At 36.7% G+C, this 19,373-nt stretch overlaps 2 long non-coding RNA genes across 5 annotated transcripts in view; one reads left to right on the top strand and one right to left on the bottom strand.

Annotated features, from left to right (window-relative positions):
• LOC149676684 (uncharacterized) overlaps window positions 1–19,373 on the bottom strand; it is a 198,422-nt gene that overhangs the window by 86,987 nt on the left and 92,062 nt on the right. The window contains exon 1 of one of the 4 annotated variants that reach the window (XR_016366512.1): window positions 16,816–16,972. The exons of the other annotated variants lie outside the window; for them this stretch is intronic. This is a non-coding gene — a long non-coding RNA (uncharacterized LOC149676684). Of the gene's footprint in view, window positions 1–16,815; window positions 16,973–19,373 lie in introns of those variants that run through there. 4 annotated transcript variants of the gene reach the window in all.
• Window positions 1,751–2,464, top strand: LOC149676686 (uncharacterized). The gene is made up of 3 exons (XR_016366646.1): window positions 1,751–1,770; window positions 1,858–1,902; window positions 2,303–2,464. It is a non-coding gene; the product is annotated as an uncharacterized LOC149676686 (long non-coding RNA).

Genomic DNA, 19,373 nt, shown 5'->3' with positions numbered 1-19,373 from the left:
TAATGATGATGAGGTACTGTAATTACTAAAGAGGGCCTCCAGACCCCCATTCCTTATCCTCATTGAAAATACATCCGTTCGCCTTGGACCTAGCGAACCTCCCCAACCCCATCACCCACCCTTTTGATCTAATTTGCATATTACTTCTAATTTTTTAAATCAACCAACTATAGCCTAACCAGTTAAGCCTTTTCAAAAAGGTTAGTTAGTAATATATTCTTAAAACTTTTTTAATTAATTGGTTAGTTGATTGATTTAGAAGTAATAACACAAAATAACTATTAAATTTTATTAAATTAAAAATGGGAACTATTTGATCTAATTTGCATATTACTTTTAATTTTTTTAAATCAACTAAGGTAGTTAAGCCTTTTCAAAAAGGGTTAGTTAGAATAATATATTGTTTAAATTTATTTTAATTAATAATAACAAAATAACTATTAAATTTAATTAATTAAAAAAATTGGGGACTATTAGAAAGAAAAAAATTAATTCAACTTTCTTAATCAAAAATTAATTCACCCATCCATAATTTAGTGAAATCTCTTTTTGGAAATGTTAATAAGCACCTACGATTATAGGTGGCAGCTCACGCCAGCCACATATAATTGCAACCCAAACAAAACCACGTAACTCTGCAGCTAACCTAAAATAACCCTACTAACTTTTAGCTCCAATGCTCAGCACAAAAGTTTTATTTTATTTTTTTTTTAAGATCTCAGCGTCTCATCTGATCCTTTATAAGACAAAATTTAATCAAACGTTCAATTCATATTCCGCAGTACTTGGGGAAGGGTGGTTGCAGTACCAATGGTTTTCTTAATCTCAAGAGGCCTTTAACACTGTCATTTAAAAAAGGCAGTACCTGAAAGTGCAGAAAAACCCCCTTCCCCTCTACTACGTGAGGAGTTTACTGGACAGGTCAAAAATTATCGAAGAAAGAAAAATAATAAAAAAAAAAACCTCACGAGACGTCACTCAAAGGTTCTCGCGCCAACCAACTTTTTCCCGCCTTAAGGGATATATCCTCGTATTGGACAAAAGAGTTTTCCCGCCAAATATTCCCGCCAGACAATATATACATATATATATGTACAGGGTGTTCCAAAAAAAGGGAGGGAACTTATAGGACGTGCAATGGTTTTGGGAAATTAATTTTGAGTCGAAAATGTAATTTCTATGACATATTACCCAGAAAGGTTATGATTGGAGTGATTTACGGATAACCCCTTACAATTAAGCAGAAATTGAAAGAATGATTTCAAGTTTAACCAAGGGGTCATCCTTAAATCACTTCAATCATCTGTTGACGGATCATATAAGTTACATTTTCGACCGAAAATCGCGCACAGAACTCGCCACCCTTTTTGTAGCACCCTGTACATACAAATTTCATCTATTCCTACTACATGTTGTTAAAGAGGTCGGATAATATACCAAACGTGCATGATTTACTACAGAAAAATAAAGTTGATAAATGCAGTCATATTTGATATGTTCGACCCCTCGAACTTTCTAGTGGGAAAGGTACAGGATTAGCAGGTGGTTATTATACACCAATTGAATTATTGATTAGGATAGTTAGGACTGCAGTTTGAAAAAAAAGAAGAAAATACTATGGGAGGAGTGGGTTATGTAGACTAACTGCTTATAGGGTATTTCAACAGAAGAACGGTAACGTTTTCCAGCTGCCTTTGATAATATATTGTTAATTCGAAGTCGAAAGCTAATTGCAATCAAGAATGAAATACCCTAATTCATTTGGAGAAGGTAATCCTTTGATTTATATCTATGGCGTGCTATTTTTTAAAAAAACATATCCCCAAAGTATCATTAACTATAGCGTGATATTTACAGAACACTGGCATACACGTGGGAATAAATCGATTGAATTATAGACTTGTATGTCTACCTTATTATTATCGATGATTGAATTAATATAACCAAAAAGCGACTCTAGTTTATTAGGGAGAAGATATAAATTCTCCACATTTCCAGCTCTATCTCCAATCCAAACGTATAGTAGGTCCGGAGTTAATCCACGCCGCCTCTAAATTACAACCAATATCTCATTGGTTCTTGAAAACTCACGACAGCGTGACGCGAATGACGAAAATTACTTGTACTTTCCGACTGAGGAAAGGCGAAATAGCCCGGCCTCCTTTTACGTCCCCCCTTATATTTTGAAAGGGGGACTGGGACTATGACGCGCGAATACTTAGGCACCTTAAACCTTCTCCCTAATAAACTAGATATCGCTTCTTGATATAACCTAATAAATCTATACTTATTTGATTATTAGATTATTCAAAATATAATCTATGGATAACAAAAGGAAAAACAAAATTTATACCTTAAATATAAATATAAAAACAAAAAATATAAATATTAATAAAATTCAAATAAAATTAAATTAAAAACTTTTAGGCTTTGATTCATTAGTGAAATCTTTTGTCCAACTACGATTTAGTTACACCTAACTATCGGATTACAAAACCAAGGTTTGAGGTAAAAATCCTCAGAATCCAATAAACTCACGCAGGTAAAATTTCAAGTCCTTTCTCAGGAAAAACTAAAAAAGGAAAGGAAAGGAAGATTATATAGGGGTGTAACTGTTAGCGCAAATTGGATAAATATAAAACTATCTCCTTAAGGAACAATTTTTTTAGATGGAGAGAAAGAAAGAGCTAGAGACCATATGCAGTTCCGCGTAGGTGTTAAGATGTCTTTGTACAATTAAGAAAAGCTGTTCCGCGTTTTAGGAAAAATCGAATACCGAGAACAAAACAGATTCTTTCTCCTGACTCTAGGTACAGAGTGGTGAAGCGTAAAAGAGATTTTCTAGGCGACAAAATCTTACACTTTCATCCAATTTACGAGAGAGAGAGAGAGAGAGAGAGAGAGAGAGAGAGAGAGAAATATCTTACAAGGAAATCAAGGAACAAGAGAAAAGAAGTAAAAAACTAAGCTTATTTTCAGAAATTCTCAATTTAATACTGCATGGGCTCTTTTTTATATAAATTTATATATATAGGGTGTTTAAAAAGGATGGTAAGAGCGAAGTAAGGTATATGGATTAGATTCTGAGTTTAAAATTAAACTCAATTAAATTAATTAGTATTGTCTTTCAGTTTCTTACTTAAATTTAAGCGGTCATCTGTCAAACACTCCAATGTTCATAACGTGTTTATATAACCCTCGAGTCTGTACCTAAGAAGAAATATATTTATAATTTCACAACACTTAATCATTATCTTAGTGCGAACACGACCTTGGACAAGTTAGGTATCTTAAAAGACGGATATAGGTAAAGTATACTATATATCTATAGGAAACTATAGCTTCGCCATTAAGGCTTTAAGCTGTAAGTCTCTCTAGCTGAACGGCGGCTCAATAACCCGCTTAAGGACTTTAGCTGGTTTTCCTTACAAATATGATTGACATTAGCCTGATATAAAAAGAGTTAAGCTCCGTAGTTCCCCCCCCCCCAAACCCCTTCTCTTTAAAATTCGCTTTCCGAAGCCTGATATACTTTTTTGGCCATTTTCCAGGACCTGAAGGCTTTAGCTTATAGCGGAGAGTGGGCCCTATACCATAAATGGTTTAGTTTTGGCAATACAGGAGTATGAGATTGTATACTTCTTGTTGACAAATATAATCAACTTCTGACATTAACAACCCTCTAGCTATGTATATTAGTAACCAAATAAAAATATTTATTAAATTTGACGTTTTTTGTTGATGGATTTTTTTAAAGATATTAATTTCTGATCAAAGAGATATTTCAACACACGGTGTGTAACCAGGGATAGATTTAATTTTAGAAGTAGCAATGGAGAACGGTTAGTATTTACTTCAGTCCGACTCATAGCCCAGAATAGAGCCCCTCCCTCCAACAGGTAATGAAAAGTTTAAATTATCTTAACTTAAACTACGTTTTGATGACGTTGCTGACTGGGACGGCGAAAAATACGTAATTCCTTTTTACCTCTGTCGCTATGACTCGCCTCTTCTTTCATACCCCTACGTCCTGTGGAAGGGGGTCCGGGACTTTGACGCCCGCCCACATTACTCTGTTCTCCATTCCTACTTCTAAAATTATATCTATCCCTGGTGTAACTAAACTTTGTTGACCCCATGTTCGTTGAGGACACTTTTCACTCAGGTTGACCCTAACAACGCACCCTTTAATTAATTAATGACAGACGTATCAGAAACACCCTGTATAATTAAATTTGCATTTCCCCCTACTTCATCATACTGATGTACTTCCCTTAACCCATTAATACATTCAAATTAACCCTTTATAATAATAACGACTCAATTACATAAACGACTTCAAATTTGAAATAAAAAAATAATAATTGTCGTCACCAAATTAAATCATTTAAAATTGCACCAAGCATTACTTATACAGCAAGTATAATAAATAAATTTAAATAAAAAGCGTTTAAGACTAATTACATTTAAATGAAATCAAAACTCGCGTGTTTTATTACGAAGAGTCGATGAAGGTGAAACAAAACATAATTCGGAAACCACCTCGAGAAATCCTTTTTTCTCTCTCTTTGTAATAAGAACTTTGCGTGTTGCTTCTTTGGGAACCCACCAATTATAAGGGCAATAGAAACTGAATGGGACTCGAGTCCTCCTTTCTGAAGAAGAAGCAGAAGGTACCTACTAACGTAGGAAAAGGCAATGAGAGAGAAAGCGTTTCCAACACCATTGTGTTAGGGCAACTTCCGGTAACCGCCTTTGAACTAGACCCTAATTTCCGGTTGGCCCCCATTGAAGGGGATCCTAGTTCCTACTCTCTTGCACTTTGGGAGTCACAGAGAAAATGGAATAAAGAGCAAGGCGAATTTCGGGCTCGTTTCATTGCAGTTATACTTTCCCTGGAGTCCTTAAAGCCTAGCTAACAACTGAACTGAGAGATTAATTCCTTGGTTTATTTATTTGTTTACTTATTGGTTCAAAATTCCTTTCTTTGTTTATTTGTTTACTTGTTCAAAATTCTTTTGATTATTTATTTGTTTACTTATTTGTTCAAGTTAAACCAATAAAATATTTGGCAACATTGGTTATATTAATTAAGAGGAAATGTCGAGATTAAATCTAAGGTTAAAATAATCAATCGATAAATTGAATGAGGTCACATTTTTTTAAAAATAGATTTCTTATTTTTTTTAGACCAAAACTTTGTTGTATTTGTTAAAGGTCAAAAGCAATTTCTCATTTTACTTTTTTCTTTTCTGTTTGTGCGAGCGTGATTGCTTGAGGGGAAAAATATGTTTATGACATAAAATCGAAGTTAAGGAATCATACACCTGGATATAAAAAAACTCAGAAGTAAATTCCTAGAAGTTAAAAAAAATCATAGCCCGAAGATTTTAGAAAATACGAGGTTGCATTGCATTGCATGCGGTATACAACCTTTTGAAAGGTCACCTTTAATATACATATATAAATACGCGCCTCAAAATCCCTATTCAATTCGATATGAATAAATTAATAGAAAAATCAAAAATATTTTCAGGGAAAACTTTGAAAATGAAGGGATTAAATTGAAATTAGAATTTGTTTGACGAAGTTGAAATTGAAAGGTTTTAAGGATTTTTGTGGAAAGAAAAAAGGAAGGAAGAACTCGCGTTACGCAATTAAAATTTTCCCTATGAAATCTAATATCGCGCTGCGGATTTGCGCAAAATTATTCCCAAAATCTTTTCGCGTCTTTACTCGTAACAATAAAAAAAAATTAGACCAAAAATGCTTGCACATCTAAAAGCAAAAATACCATAATTGCAATTTAACGATGGCAGACGACAGTACTACCCCCCCCCCCAATACAACTGAGTTACGACAATAATCCTCTAAAACACATTCTCTCCTCCTCCAACAACGACACCTTTTCATCCAGGGAACGTAGTAAAAATTAGTCTTTGAACATTTTTACAACTTTTATTTCTTTGAGCTAGCTGTTCTCTTTTCGCTTTTGGCGGATTTCTCTCTAGTATAGGCGCGGAAGAGAAGAGTTTCGCTAGAGGTATAGGCTTCCCATTTCGCTCGGCAATCCCACTTAATCCCTATCAATACGGCGAGACTAATCCCCGGGCCACTTGTAAAGAGAGAGCGAGAAAGAGAGAGGGAGAGAGAAAGACGAGGAGAAAACCGGGATGAGGATCGTCAGAGGATGGAAGAGAAAACTGGGAAAGGATCTTTTTCATTCTAGTCGCCAAGTAAAAGGCGTCCGAACAACCAACATACATCGCTTCGGTAAATACAAGAGAGAGAGAGAACATCTTAAAGGTGTATATGTCGGAACTTCCATTAAAAGACTAGGTATATTCTCAAAAACATCCGATTCATATTATTTGTTTTCTTTTCTTTCTTTTACCAAAAGTAAATAGAATGAAACCAAAAAGTAGCCTACACTTCGTTGAAAATTGCCCGCGCCGTGTAATACGAGAAGCCCCTCCTTTATCCCAGAATAGTGTCGACCCCCTTCTACGTGGTACAGGGAACGAGCCCTGAATAGGCTCATAATGTAGCTCTTGTACCAAAAACTAACGTTTGGACCGTCAGCATCATGTACTACTTTCTAAAAACCTATGATATCTAGAAGCCCTTCCCTGTTTGGTTAGTTTCCGTAGGGGGTTGAGCGGAGGGTAGATTGCATCTCATTTTACACGTCGTCTTCATCCAAAGGGAGGGAATTGTTACTAAAGTGTACTTTTTGGTTTTTATAACTATATACTTTTGCTTTTACGTTATGCACGACCAAAGACACTTGTAATAAAGACATTTTCAAAATTTGTCTTATAGGAAAAGGTTGCTGCTGTCAAGAATGGTAGCAGATGTTACTTGATGATCTTAATCAAAGCTCGAAAGAGAGGAAATAAATACTAAACAAAAAGAATTAACGTTACTGTTAATAGAAGAAGAAGAAGACGAAGAACGAAATTGACACGAGAACTCTTGACACAAAAGTAACTGTCTAGAGACTGGCAACGACCAAAAAAGGAAGAAAATTAAAAGAATAGAGAGAGATTGAGAGTATAGCAGCGCAGAGAGTCGATAACGAGTTAGGTTGTTGTTGGGGATGAAACCTCTTAAGAAGAAAACGAACAAAAATCTCTTTGGAACTACAAAAGAAAATAACTGATAGTTCTGAGAGGGGGTGGGACAACTCCATTTTCGTATATAAAGAAAAAATTATCTCAACAGACATCGTGGAGACAAAACACGGTATAAACGAAATTAGTTCTAACCTTCAATCTTATTTCCTCTTTATTTGTACATACCATAAGTTTATAAGATATGCTCCATAAGTATGATGACACTACATGTACTTCGTAATGCTAGAGATTTACAGTTCGAGCTAGTTCGAGAACGACCAGCGAGAATTGAAGTCCTACTCTCGGTTGTTTTGCAGGACTTCCATCTTCCTATTTAGTCTGTGCTAAGCCTTTGATATGCAGCGCCTCACCAGGCGTCGCTAGCTTTACCCTTAATCTATGACCTACGCCATTTCGTAACAAGCTCCAGTTTGTAACCAGTGACAAACTTATGGTGAACATATCTTATGAACTTGTGTTCAGCACCTGATAATTACTTTCCCGAAATTTAATAGAGAAAACAAATTTAAATAAAAAATATAACGGACCTCGTTATCCTCGATTTTTATTTTAATTTTTGGGTCATTTGATATAAATATAAACGTGGAATATAAAGCTTAATTGAGAGAACGTGTATGAGAGGTAGATAACTAGGCCTTGGCGCGTTACACTGATGGCGGTATAATTATTTTCGAGTTTGTATCCTTATTGAGAAGGTCTCGGGTTCGAAACTAGCGCGTGTCAAGTGTTGTAGTTTATAATTGATGGAACTAGGGAGTCTGTGTCTCTCTCTCTCTTCGGGGCTCATCTCTATAGTTAGTTTACACTTTGTTGTTTCCTATACATATATAGTTTAGTTCCGCATCCCGATTGAAAAGGGTGCCCTAACTTTTACGCATGTTTATTAAAAGTTCACTAACAGATGTCTTCATTAATCAGTAGTGCTCATCCTCACTGTATGCTCTACCGCTCATCAAACATCAGATGGGCATCGCACCGTTATAGGGTGAATTCTATAACTGTTTGGTATTTACTAAATCCTCAGCAATCAAGTAGGCACAAACCTTGATTGTCTTGACGTGGGACAAAAACGCACAAGGGCATGCGCCTTGGCAAAGATTTAAGCACCAATAGAGTAATGATGAAGAAACTATTTATCGCGTATTTGATTTGGTTTAATAGTAACCTTGCTCCAAATGTCCCACGTGATGTTGGGAAGAATCATGATACAATTACCCCGCTTTGTGCTAGTACACTTCTATCGAAGAGAAGTATTATATACTTCTGATTGTAATCATCGGGGCAAAATTTTGACTATAAGTTCTAACCTAATATAAATAAATTAAGTTTAATTAAAATAATAATATCAAATGAATATATATTTTTTTTATAAATATAATACCCATATATCTCAATACAATAATCCCATCCTCCCAAAAAATCCAAAATAAAAAATAATAATAAAAAAAAATGACTTTTACATGTTTCTGAATACAACGAAAATTTGTCTTAGTTTCGTAACAATAGTGAGTGCGTTAGCTGTCAAATTTGCCCATTGAGTAAGAATTAGGGCATATCTTATTTCTTGGTTTCATTTTTTTCTTTATTATTTCATAGAGGGAACATTTCTTTCTCATTCATTTCTGTCTGAAGAAATGGAGAAATACAGTTTTTCTTGAAGGAAGGAAGGGAGGAAAGGAAGAAAGAAGAAAGGGGTAGTATTTTTTTTTCTTTATCCGCGTCATTGACTGTCGCGAGTTAGTTCCTATTTCGCAACTGTTGTGTTCGATTTAAGGGAAAATACGACTTGACGTCCGATTACTTATAATTCTTTTCGCTCCGTTGCATTTGAGCCAGTTCTAACTTACTCGGCGGGGGCGGGGCGGGCGTGCGCATGCGCTGGGTAAATAAGATCATATTATATAGAAATTCGGAAAATTAGTTGACGTAATTAGACAGGATTAGAACATATATATTAACCCTTTGAAAAGGTTAATTAAATGATCGGGCGAATAGCGGTACACAACACAATGAAGTCATGCCTCATCTCAAAAGCAACGATTCGTATTTGAGATATTTGCCTCGTTCCGACTCGAAGATTGATTTTAACATTTCCAAATTGATTTCTAAGAAACAAAAGCCTGAATTTCCACTCTCTCTCTCTCTCTACCCCCATCCCCATCTCTTTCAAATTCGGTCAACTACTAATCAATGCTAAATAAGTTTCGGTATTGAATTTGGTTAAATTTTCATATGAATAATTAGCAGTTTAAAAATGTTGCGAGTTCGGGATAGCAACGTGAAACCAGGGATAGATTTAATTTTAGAAGTAGGAATGGAGAACAGAGTAATATGGTCACACGACTAAGTCCCGGACCCCCCTTCCCAGGGACGGGGGGTATGAAAGAAGAGTCGTGTCATAGCGACAGAGGTAAAAAGGTATTACGTATTTTTCGCCGTCCACGTCAGCAACGTCATCAATAGGTAGTTTAAGTGAGCCAATAAGATAATTTAAACTTTTCGTAGGGAGGGGCTCTATACTGGGTGTTCTATGAGTCGGACCGAAATAAATACTAACCGTTCTCCATTCCTACTTCTAAAATTAAATCTATCACTGGTGAAACAAAGACATTAGATGGGCTTCAACGTTGCTGCCAGTCCACTAAAATTGCATGGTCCGTATTGTTTGTAACTAATCATATCTAGCGTCTTTCTTGTTAACATACCGGTTACTCAGTCTTATGATAACAAATTAAGGTGTTCAAACACCACACTCTATTTACCCCAAGACTTAATTTGAAAAGGCTCTACCTATTTGATGATCAAAATTCATGGGAAACTTTAAACATCTTCTTGTTATTTCAGCAAAGAGATTGAGAAATGTTCACGCATACACACGACGACGACGACTTGGGTTTGGTTTGGTTGTTGGCCTAGCCTTTAAATGAACCACTTGGCAATCAATTCGTTTCCAATCAATTTAAAGGAAGCGAAACCTTGTCGGGAATGTTGTAAATATAAGCCTGTTTATGTAGTGTGTCTCTTTAGAACTGTGCCGCTCACGCCAACACATTCAACGGAGATTGAGATTGAGTTTCGGGTGGGAGGGAGAGAGTTAGGCAGGTCGAAAACACTGTCACCCTTTTACCCCAAAACCTTAACCCTTTGCACCCGAGATTTCTAGTCCAATCAAGGAAAGAGGAATAAAACATTAAAAGAAGCTTTCTCTCTTCCCTGCATAGCTCTTCTTAGATCAGTCCGTTACAATAACGGGGGATCATTGCGAGGTTCGGATCATCTTTCCAAGGAAAATGAAGGTAAGTTCCAAATTGTGTGAATCATTAATTTCAAATTAAATATTTAAATCAGAAAGGAAAATACTAATATAATATTCTAACAGATGTAGTAGATTGCTTATTTTAATCGGGGAAAGACGACATTAAGGGTGAAACACCGTCGTGTATTTTCAATTAGCCCCTGTAGAAATGTTTCACCCCGCAGTACTTCAGTGTTTACTTGGGAAAGCCGACATTAAGGGTGAACTACACCCATGTATTTTCAATTAACCCCTGTAGAAATGTTTCACCCCACAATACATCTGTGTTCAGGGGGAAAACATCCTACAGGGGCTTATATTAAAAAAAAAACATTTCAATTTGGCCTGGATCTCTTATCTATTTCCTTCCCACTTACATTTAAATTCAAACAAGTCAGAATATTGTGTTTTAAATTTACTAGTTTAAATATACTAGTTAATTTAAACTACATCCTTTTTGAAAAATAGCCAACTTTCTCAAGATTATCCTGGATTTTTAGAAATTCCGGCACATATAAAATTAAAAACCTTACAGTAAACTTTCCACGAGACTTCTTCTTACGACAATTTTCCACCAAGAAATTAAACGGTGTTGGGGATAAAAGAGAGCGGCTTTGTTTAAACCAAACTTAATCTTAAGGAGGGGAGAAAGATAGTTTTAACACTGGGAGAGCTCCCAAGAACCAACCCAACCCTCTGTTATTCTCTCTCTTCGTCTAGTTGTCCCTAAGCTTTTACAGTATACAAAACGGTATCCCAGCTTATCATGCCTAGAAAACTGTTGGTTGGCTCCAACGAGGCCGGCGTCGTGTAAGAGTAATTACTAGAAAACGTCTTTTACTTACAAAAGGGGGAAGGCTGACCCCGCGCCCTTGGTTTCGCCCCCTCCCCAACCCAAAACTAAACTATATATCTCTAGTATACGGGGGTGGGGGTTAAACGGGAAAACGTTTGTTTACCATCGTCTTTACAAGCCTGAGGGGGGAAAAACTCAATCCTAAGGTTTTGGAAAAAGGACAAGAACAGAAGTGAATTAACTTGAAAGATTTTTAGCAGAAAAAATGAAAATATAGGACTAAAATTGCTCATATATTTGGCTTAAATTATGTAGAAAAATCTCAATAAAATAACAAATTGGATTTTTCTTTCAAAAGCTAGAGCAACTCGTTAAAATAAACAAAGTCGTGAGAGCTCCGCAATTTCGGTGTCTAATCAAATGGGGTCTCGATAAAAGAGTTAAATTTTGATAAATTCTATGCTAAACTATGGGAAAACATCGACTAAGTCAAAAATATAGGATATTATAGGACCTTTTATGAACATATACGACATGTTCAAAAATATAGGACAGTTAGGCACCGTGTAATCTGTATATCAAGAACTTGGGGCACAGTGGGATATATGAACTTCAAATTGATTAACTTCAGAGGATGATATGGCTCGCGGTGCATTGTGGGACAAAAAAACGTACGTAGGGGGTTTTATTCCGTATCTTCCATCCTTATGCAAACCTAATATTGGACCTATGGGAGAATTTTCAATGGGTACAGACGGACGGTATATCCCGAGCTTAAATTTATATCGAAAAGCTTTTTCTATACTCTTAGTTTTTCCTAAGCCTTAGGTAAGTATTTTTTCTCCTATTCCATAGAAAATAAGGTCTATTTCTAAATAGACCTGCATGTTTTTCTTTTTTGCATAAAAAAGGGGCCAGGTTTCGTTAAAAACGAAAACTAACATAAACACTGTTTACTACTGCTAGATAGATGTTATTCTGTTATTTATTTTTTTTGGTACGTCAAAGAAAATATATTACTATATAAGGCAATATAAAGACGAAAAGTACCTTTGAAACTACAACTCTGAAATTTTCATGAAGTTCTATGCTTTAATTTTCAAGCATGTTAAATTTTTAATATTATATCTTGATTTAAGAGATAAATATTCACTTTTAATTTTATTTAAAAAAATGAATACTAAATTAAGCATAGTGTATTTGATCAATTATACAATTCTTGAATATTTCTTTATTTTTTTAATAAAAGCGAAGCCATTTAATTACGTTCATTTATCATAACTATTATGTAAATTTTTTAACTATTCTCAAAACGTTTCGGGACAGAGCTATAATAAATAAAACCAATTATCCAATTAATTCTAAATTTAAAATAAATCTGAACTGGCGATTCAAGCTATTCGAGTGAGAAGACTCCGGGGGAATAGCAACACACGTGGAGTGAGAGCAGAAAAAAGTACACACACAAAAGAGCGCGAAATAGAGTCGATCTCGCGCCAAAAGAGAAAGGGTGGTGGTGGTGTAAGAAAGAAAGAAAGAAAGACGGAAAAACAAACAGAACTTGAGAGAGAAAGAGAGTGCAGTGGGTTCGACGACGTTTAAGCCCGCTGACAAAGATAGATGGCATTCGAGCTATGTATGTAGTTCCTGCCCGCTTGATCTTCTATACCTCGGGGCTTCAAAAAGGAACTGAGAATAGCTCTAGGTGCCCCCCTCCGAAAAAAATATAGGTGACCAAGGGAGGGGGAGGAGGAGTATAAAGTATAATGTGCGAGAAACGTTAAAATGGGAGACGAGCGCTCAAGCCCGCGTACCAGAGTGTGAGTGTGTGTGTGGACATAAACTCCGGGGAGACACATAGAAAATGACAAGGCCCGGGCTCGCAAGAGAGCGAGAGAGGGGGAAAGGGGGGCGGGGTCAAAAAATAGATAATATAAAATATATACAGAGCGAGAGAGAGTCCTGGATAGGTTAGGTTGGAAGATAAAAGGTATACACACACATGGGTAACCATGGTTTATAGAGTCCATGGTTTGGATCTAATTAAAGATGAATGAAACCTCCGTTAATAGACTCCCATGGCTTTCAAAAGTCAAGGGGGGAATAGAGTCCGATGTTCGACCATCGTTATGTGACCAAATTTGGCGAACTGGTAACTTTGAAGCCCCTATCTAACGTACCCAATCGATGCTTGACCCTATCATGTCCGCCCTTCCAACTTTTGAAACGGTTCTCATTTATTTGTCTTTGCGTTATACGTGGAAACTCTTCAGGATACAACATCGCAAATTTTCCTCTAGACACAACCAGGGTATTCTAGTAACCATGTAATTTTAGAAGTAAGGGATCTCGAAGGATTTTTGTAGTAGAAAAGGTGAGCTATAGGAGAGGGATCAAAGGACATCACCTCATCGCTCGCACCTGATACCTTTCCCTCCTCCCTCCATCAAGAAAACGCGGCAGGTGCTACGCGCCCCAAAGATTTCCGAGTAACTCGACAGGGATACTACTTAAAGAATATAATTTAATTTTTAGGCGTTCGCGAAGAAGAAGCAATTTTCTTCGGGGGATGCCACCAACGCGTACAAGCTTTAATTTAATAGCGAATTTCTTAAAGTTTAACCCCGTGGCGCAATTTCTTATAACGTTACGTTACGTGTGGGTGAAACAATGGACCAGAAATAACAAAGAAAACGTCATATGACGCGTGGGGGGTTTGTTTAACTTCAAAGAGTTTTCTATAGATGAGAAAATATTAATATGAAATATTTTTTTACGCCTTAAAAATGGATTTTAAGTGGGAGTTATTAAAAAGAAAAAAAAACGCCTAGAAATTAATTTGTTATTTTAAAATTAAATTAAACTGAAAAGTATAAGGACTTTTTTTGATAAGTCTGCCATAAGTTAGAGGTTGTCTAACTGTGTGGTAATTTTCAAAGAACATGAGGCCTATAACACTGAGGTAGTGAGAACTGAGGTAAAGTAAATATGGGGTCTTAAACATTTTTTCCACCTATAAAACAAGGAAATAGCCATGACATATTTGGGAGCCCATCTCCGTAGGTAAGTATCGTAGACCTCGTGTTCTTTGAAGCATACCACTTAGTATGACCCTTAGAACACGCCCTTTAATTTAATCAGAAACACCCTGAATAATTAGGCCTAAAACTTAAAAATTATCACGACCTTAAACACTTAATAAAAAATTAAGTAATACCGACGTATCGAATTTTTCTCATCTGGACCCGGTTAAACTTACTCGATTATTAAAAAACACCTTTACTATCTCGGATAAAAATAGCTTATGGGTAGATACTAAAATGTATCCCTTGGCAACGAGTTCTTAAGAAGAGTATACGCGTACATACATATGGTTTGAAAGAGGTCGAAAATCTAAAGCAAAACTTTAAATACGGTCCCTGGAGGAAGCGAGTAAACCAGGGATATGATTTACCTCGGGGATTGAAACCAGCTATCGCTGCTAGGCCTTTGCTAGAGAGATACGAAGAGAAATAGCGAGGAGAAGGACGTTAAGAGGAGAGAGAGAGAGAGAGAGTCACCTTCGATTTCTTATCTTAAAGGGGGGATGAGGAGGGGGGAGTGAAGCCAAAACGCGGCGCGGTTTTCGCTATCTCCGGACATCAATAACGCGTTTCTGTACATGAACAGGCCATGATTATCTCATCACACGACCGTCGGTAAGTTCCACCTCCCTCTAGTATTCATATTTAGTACTAAAATATCGTAACTATCATAAAATGGAGAAATGTTACGATAATCATAAAGAGTATTGGAAGATTGTCAACGAAATAGAGTATATAGTTCGATTCAGTTCAAATAACAGACGCTCATCAGTCTCTTCTTACAGTATCTCGGGCCCAGAGGGAGGGATATCAGTCAACACCCCTCTCTACCGCCACAAGTATATTATAAATATAATTTGAAACCAATACTCGTAATACCAACTACCCACTTCTCCTAACCAGGGATAGATTTAATTTTAGAAGTAGGAATGGAAAACAGAGTAATCTGGGCGCGCTTCGAAGTCCCGGACCACCTTCCACGGGATGGAGGGGTATGAAAGAAGAGGCGGGTCATAGCGACAGAGGTAAAAAGGCATACGTATTTTTCGCCGTCCCCGTCAACAACGTCATCAAAAGGTAGTTTAAGTGAGCCAATAAGATAATTTAAACTTTTCGTTACGTGTTGGAGGGAGGGGCTTTATGAGTCGGACCAGACTGAAGTAAATACTAACGTTCTCCATTTCTACTTCTAAAATTAAATCTATCCCTGTCCTAACTATTATTTCCAATTTTAAAAATGGACTTACTACAATTTATCTTTCAAATACATGCGGGGGAGTGAGGCTAGTTGTGTGATAAGTGGTGGAAGAAGGGGTTTATAGTGACGCAAGCGCCTCGGGGCGATCAAAATCGCCTGGAAAAAGGCCTATTAAGATGATAATAACCGCACGCGAGCTATAGCTAACTTCGACTGACCAAAAATAAAAAAGTGGAAGGAAGGTTGAAAGGGTTGGTTGGGTAACTCTTTCGGAACGTGAATCGAATAATCAATGAAGTGGACGGAAATAAACCGAAGGATACTATACCCTAAGCCTTTGCTAAAATAAAGAAATCCTTTACTAATAAACTCACGCTCGCCTACAAGCCCCCGGACCCCCGACCAACGATTTCTATATGGAAAATAGTTAAGGGGTCATACAGTTGCTAGTTTCCCTAAATTATGGATCAAGAGGTATTTGGGAAAACCTTGGGAAATGTCCAACCCCATACATAGAATATATATAGTGAGGATATGGACGCGACGCGATGCACATTTTGTAAATATTTGATTAGGGATTTAAATAATGACGGCAGGGCCGCAAAGGGGGGTAGGAAGAGAGAGGTAATGCTGTAAAAATTTGTATTACAAGAGTTTTGATACGTTTTAGGTAAACAATATGTGATTTGAAATAATAATTGGGTCATATAAAATACACGGTTTCACAAATTTAACGGCTAATTAGTTCCAGGTCAAAAATACCAGTACATTCGAACAGAAACAATAAAGGGATTGGTTTAAATACTAAATTAACTCCGGTATACATAATAGCAGGAACACCCTCTGGATCAAATATATTTAGTTAAAGTCAATGTTGACCCCCGTAAAACGCCCCTAAGTTGTATAAAAAGACAACGAAAATTTGGTATCACCCTTTGTAAACTGCGTTTATATATATATTCTTATTAGTGAATATGATTAATAACTGCTGTCAAAATATACGAAAAACTATGTAGAGTAAGGGCAGTCTTCAACCTACTACAGAGTTAAAGTCTACGGATATTTTACATTGGGTGCCCTAAAGTTTATAAAAATAGGAGTGGGTTGTGGGTTAAAGAAGGCTTTTGACCTTTTTAGTTTTCCCTATCTTCCATTAAGCCTCGTATTAAAGTAATTAAACCCACGCGTTCGAGTAAATATTAGCGTTCTAAAATCGCCAAACTATAGCCTATTATAGGCCAAGGCTTAGGGCCATCCCTTCCTGTAAGTAAAAGTTAATTAAAATTAGAAACAAAACTTAAACTGACCCAATTGAAAGTCGAAAGTGAAGTCAAATCTTAGTTTGTGAATAATTTAGGCATTCGTTGATAATTAACGCGACTCAAAACGAGATTATTACTTATTTTAAAATACGTTTCGATGCTTCCGACATCTATTAGTAGCAGACGAACTATCAAGAAAGCGGATTCAGATTTCAGAAGCAGGGCCGGAAATAAGCACAGGACACTGGACATTGTCCAATAAAATTTTAAAATGTCCTATAATTTTTTTCAAAACTAAGGGGGTCACTGGACAGTTTGACCAATAAATTTTCCGAAGTTTTGATAGCTTGACTATGGAGGTGCGATACAATTTTTACACACTCCAGTGGGCAATGTCCTATAAATTTTCCAGTCAAGCAGGGGGTCAGTGGACACATGTCCTATAAGAAATTTTTCTTATTTCCGGCCCTGTTCAGAAGTTGGGAGTAGGGCTGGAAATAAGCGAGTGCAAATCATGAAAGAATGCTTTGGAATTTCCCAAGGTTCGTAAAGAAAGCGCTAATTTCTTTTTTTTTTTTTTTTTTTTTTGAGGTTTCAATGCGAATTGGGCTCTTACGTCCGCGGCAAGGATGCGATTATTCAGGGTGCAGTATGTGTGTAAGCAGGGGAAGGATATGAGGTTTACTTGGGAGGTGACGGACGGGGTGTGGGGGTCAAGTCACCTCCGGCGGACACGGGGCAGTCGGCACCTGTAGGGTAGGATCGCCGACATGTGTCTTATTCCCTCAAACTTTGCCGCCCAGACGCTTGGCTTACAGGAGTGCGCCACACTCCCGGCATCGCGCTAATTTCTATCTCATTGTTTCCGACATAAAAATACTTCTTTTAGTAGCAGACGAACTATCAAGATAGCGGAATTAGAACTAGGGCTGGAAATGAGCGAGTGCAAATAATTCAAGAATCGATACCAGAAAAATATATTAAAATTAAAATTAGGAAAAATATATATAATTTAAATTTAAAAATATTTATTTGCACGAGGTCAGGGAAGTTTTTGGCAGGTTATTTAAAAAAAAATAGTGTAAACATGTACAGCCTAAAAACTGGTACCCTAAAGGTGACAGAAGACCGGGGGGGAGGGAAATTGTACAGCTGAGTTGAGTTTAGGTTTTGAATAGGTGTTTTTCCAAGGGAGAGAGAGAGTGAGGACCACACCCTAAAAGTAAGACCAATGATGGATTGAGAGAAGACCCGGCCAAACCTTAAGTCTATTTCACCTCAAATATACAACAGGCCTTAAACCTAAACTTGATGGTAAAAACCTAAGCATCTTTAAGCCTAATATCACAGTAAATTCCGTATGAAAAAGGAGTAAAATGCCCTAACAGATCAAACTAGAGGGACAGCGAAGAAGGAAAAAAAAATATATAATAAACTAACATAACGGTATATAAGTTTGCGCAAAGGCTTAGGGAGAAGGTGGCTCACCCCTATGAATTATAACGTTAAACGATATCTTTAATGCCTCCGCCAAAGGAAACACGACGGCTTTGATAAAAAAACTTGTCTCTTTGGGTCCGAAATATGATAAACTACTATCCAGTATACATCCAAGCTTTTAGGCAACACTTTTTCCCACCATTCTTACTGAAGCAGACGAAATTCTAGATCCCCCCCCCCCAAAAAAAACTACCTAAGCTTATCTATAGACTATTTTATACCGAACGCTACGCAATTTTGACAGATACCGATGGGTCCTTTTACTTGTCCCTCCCTGTATGTTCCAACAAGGACACCGTTCCTCTCTTTCTAGAACCGAAAATGTAACAAGAATTATGTAAATTTGATATTTACCACAAACCTTTACAGATAATTAGGGTCAAACGCGGTACAGATCAAGTTTCGTCCTTATTGGTATTCTTTTATATAGATATAAAACTAACCCTAACAACAATTAGTAGACGAGAACTAATCTTGGTATATAAGTTCATAAGTTTGTCACTGGTTACAAACTTGAGCTTGTCATGAAGTGACGTAGTTCATAGATAAGAGGTAAAGCGACGCCTGGTGAGGCGCTGCATATCAAAGGCAGATTAAATAGGTGTAGATGGACTGCAAAACTAACCTAGTGTAGCCAATCAATTCTGGCTTGTCGTTATCGAACTAGTTCGAACTGTGAGTCTCTAGCAGTGTAAGTAGTGTCATACTTATGAAACATATCTCATAAACGTATGCTACGTAACAATAGACGAGAACTAATCTTGGCGCTACCAAAGCCCAACCACAATTAGTAGACGAGAACTAATCTTGGTGTTACCTAACCCCAACCACAATTAAAACCCAAATTAAGTTTAATAGATAGAAAACGAACAAGAATATAATGTTACAATATCCTTAACAGAAGGTCAAATAGAATTAAGGTCGAGAAAAAGAAAAACTAACTAATTAGAATGAAGAATTAAGCTTAACAAAAAGCGATAGAGGCAAGAGAGAGCGAGAGAGAGAAAAAAATTGTCCTGGAGGATTTAAAAGAGCATCAGTTGGTCAATTAAGAGGCCTCGCTTATAAATCTTTAGCTTGTCATGGCGTGAAAACATTCCAAC

This window comes from Phalangium opilio, unplaced genomic scaffold, assembly GCF_054372755.1.
Source record: "Phalangium opilio isolate 3A_F unplaced genomic scaffold, DU_Popi_V2 ptg000045l_1, whole genome shotgun sequence".
NCBI classification, from domain to species: Eukaryota; Metazoa; Arthropoda; class Arachnida; order Opiliones; family Phalangiidae; genus Phalangium; species Phalangium opilio.
Note: the sequence above shows the minus strand (reverse complement) of the source record. Positions and strands in the feature narration are given on the sequence as shown.